Source organism: Pseudorca crassidens, chromosome 17 (genome assembly GCF_039906515.1).
Source record: "Pseudorca crassidens isolate mPseCra1 chromosome 17, mPseCra1.hap1, whole genome shotgun sequence".
Classification (NCBI taxonomy): Eukaryota; Metazoa; Chordata; class Mammalia; order Artiodactyla; family Delphinidae; genus Pseudorca; species Pseudorca crassidens.
The window spans coordinates 79,830,770-79,834,320 of record NC_090312.1 but is presented as its reverse complement, the minus strand read 5'-3'; the positions used below and the strand labels follow the sequence as shown (position 1 = coordinate 79,834,320).

Genomic DNA, 3,551 nt, shown 5'->3' with positions numbered 1-3,551 from the left:
ATGCCTGGTGTTAGAAAGATAATAGTGAATTAAGCAACATGAACACACACACACACTCAATACACATCTTAATTCTCGCGATAGTATTTGCACTGTAGCTCAGTTGAATGGGTGAGTGGTAATGGTTCAGGTGTAGTTTTGAAATTCTAGCTCAGTCTGCTTTTTCTAGTTATGACTATCAGCTAAGTCATCTGCATTGGAGGTCAGCCCTGGGAGAGAAGGGAAAAGCTTTGTTTCTGGCCCCCAGGCCACTCTTTCCAGGGAAGGAGAAACGCTTTCTTATTTCAGTCCCATAACAATCATCTCTTTATGTGTCCACCTTCCTCACACTAGACTGTGAACCTTTCCAGGGCAGGGGCTGAATTCCCCACGGGGAGATCAAGGAGAGACTGCATCAGGGGGCTGGATGCCTGCACGGTATATCTGCCCACCTGCGTCACTTTCTTTCCTTGGCAAAGTCGAACCTTTAAAGCATTTACAATTTTGGCTTCGCGGCAGCCATCGTGGAATTCCTTCTATCAATAGTTTAACAACGGCTTTAGTTGCTTCACCTCTGGAACCAGCAAAACAGCCCTAACGCTCTCCGCTTGTGTGTGTCTGTGTGGTTACTGAACACTTAGTGTGTGATCTTCAAATTTCACTGTCTGACGTTTCTAGTTTACCAGCATTTGGGGAATAAATGCCCTTGACAGCTGCACTTGAGCTGGGTTTTGGTGATGAACTAGACCAGAATGAGCGTGCCTCTGGGGTAGGATGTGTGGTCCCATCTGTTTCTTTGGGGTTTTTTTAATCACGTTTTCCTTTTAATTGACACGGTTTCCTCTCTCGGGTGCACTTTGGTAATGATTAGGTGCCCACCTCTCAAGAACGTTGCATCTGAACAGGCTGAGACAGAGCCAGTGTGAACGCAGACCGCAAAGCAGGGCTTTTGGAATAAAAAGAACAGGAAAAAACAGCCTTTCTCTTCACTTACAAAGGGAGTCACTCAGAGGGTCCAAAGCTCTGTTTTCCAAATATAGAAAACCTGGAGCTCAATGCAACTGGAAACCAAAATATATCAGAAATGAAGCAGAGGGCTTCGTCCAATCCTCCAGGTCTGATCATCCCGCCTCTTCTACAAGGAATGGCCCCCCTCCAGCCTTTCTAAAGGAAGATGTTTTGTTTCGATTTCTCTTTCCAACTGGGTATAAAGTCTACTAAAAGGGATGCAATGAATCAGAATAAGTCCGCTCACTCACAAGATACTCCCAGGTAATGATTTTTGGTTTCTGAGATTATTCAGCACATTATTTCAAAGTGGCAAAATTCAGGACAATCAGAAGAGAATTCAAAAGTGGCAGCTACATTCGCTGATAGGTTCAGGTGAGACACACATACAACCCATGTTTCAGTGTATATGTCAAGGGGCCAAGACCCCTGATCAGCTCAATAAGTTATTTTGTACATTACAGTGCACAGAACAACAGAGGGAGAGACACTTTCTTGGAGGGGTTCAGTCTCTCTGAAGGAGGCTGGAGCCCAGCGCCCAGGGCCCTCATTAGCTGGACCTCTTCTCTTCTTTGGTTGCGATGGCCTCCGAGACAGCCGTTTCCTCTAATCGATCCTCCTCCTCCTGGGGATAGAGGTCCGGGTACTTCTGCATGCACTCCTGCATGGCCCGGATTGGTCTACACAGTCCGACCCCTTGACATCCTCTGTGCTGCAATGGAAGCGGGAGAAGGCCGCCTTGAACTGTTCCCCACACGGGCCTCCGGCCAACCCCCCCCCCCCCCCCCCCCCCCCAGGCACGGGCAGTTGCAGTTGATGTCGTCTCGGTTGGGTAGGATCGGTCCGTGCTCCTTGTACGGATCATTGGGGTCGTCGGCCACCAGCTCCGCGTTGCTTGGAGTTTCACGGTCTTCTCTGGTCACCAATGTGATTCTATCCTTCCCTTCGTGCCGGCAGTAGGCCATGGTGCAGCCCGGCGCTCCGACCTCGCGGCGATTGCGGCGGCGGCCTCACGCCGTCGGTCCCATCTGTTCAAGGCTGATGTTGAATAACTGATAATGAGAGACCAGACTCAAGTCGTGTCCTGGTAACAAGACTGTTTGGAACAGCAAATCCCACTTAAAAAAATACTACAGATAAATGGTATCTCTTTGAATGCCTGGTGTAGTACTTAGAGGCCAGTTTACAATTTTTCAATTAAAGTGATTCCTTCTTGGTTGCATTAGTGGCAAGAAAAAAGGGACACTTTATTTATTTATTTCTTGGCTGTGTTGGGTCTTCGTTGCTGCATGTGGGCTTTCTCTAGTTGCGGCGAGCAGGGTCTACTCTTCGTTGCGGTGCGCGGGCTTCTCACTGCGGTGGCTTCTCTTGTTGTGGAGCACGAGCTCTAGGTGCGCGGGCTTCAGTAGTTGTAGCTCGTGGGCTCAGTAGTTGTGGCTCACGGGCTTAGTTGCTCCGTGGCATGTGGGATCTTCCCTGACCAGGGCTCGAACCCGTGTCCCCTGCTTTGGCAGGTGGATTCCTAACCACTGTGCCACCAGGGAAGTCCCCCCCAAAAGGGACACTTTAGAAAGAACAGCAAATCATCCGGGTAGAGATATTTTAAGTATAAACAATGATTTCAGGAGCAAGACTAAATATGTAATCACTTTCTCCTTAACTTCAGTGTCAAACTACTAATGATCACAAAATAAAGTTAAAGAATGTAGAAAAAGGAATAGAAGGAAGGAAAGAGCTTTTGTACTTTTTCAGGTTTATCAGCCAGTTTTCTCCTTCCCAACACTATAGCCGTATTATTTAAAATATAGAATGAAAACCCATATGTATTAAGACATGCTTGTTATTCACACAGCAACCCAGATTTGAAGAGAAAGATTAATAAAAACTAATTATGGCACAGAAATAGAATGAGAATTAGAACTCCAGTTTCTCTTGGTGTTCAATCATATTTTTATCAGCCTTAGAAACTATAAGGGAAAAATCCAAAATCAATAAAACCAGTAATTGATGGAAATGTCTTTTAAAGAGGCAGCAATGGATATAAACTTTCTGCACACAATTTTAACGGCAGTGCTGTTTTTCCCCAACATTTCCTAGATCTGTGGCTTTGAGCCCGGCCCCATGCTGTCAGTCTGCTTTAGCACATCATGAAGGGAAGATGGGAAACACTACTTTTGGAACTGCGTGATAGGATTTTCTAACACAGTGCCTGAGTGTGTGCTTGGTATCTTACCACTTGACTTAAAAACCACTTTGAAACTTTGAATTAGGATCATCAATATAATAATTTGACAGCATTCATTCCCCTTGGTAATAAAACGTGATTCTTTTTTGGATTCTCTTAGCCTTACCAAAAAAACAGAGTATTCAAAGATCTCCAACACAAGTTCTGGCTCAAGGACACTTTTGTTCTAATATATATTCCTAATATATATTTGTGTTTAAAAAACATTAATATCCATTAGCCTCATAAATCTCACCATTATAATTTTATTTGTCCTTATTATTAATCTCGTATGAATACTGAGGATCAAGGAATTGAAGTATAATTTGATTTGAGACCG

At 44.9% G+C, this 3,551-nt stretch overlaps 1 pseudogene; it reads right to left on the bottom strand.

Annotated features, from left to right (window-relative positions):
- Positions 1–1,537: 1,537 nt before the first annotated feature.
- On the bottom strand, positions 1,538–1,965 carry LOC137209868 (mitochondrial intermembrane space import and assembly protein 40 pseudogene; annotated as a pseudogene).
- Between the last annotated feature and the right edge of the window lie 1,586 nt (positions 1,966–3,551).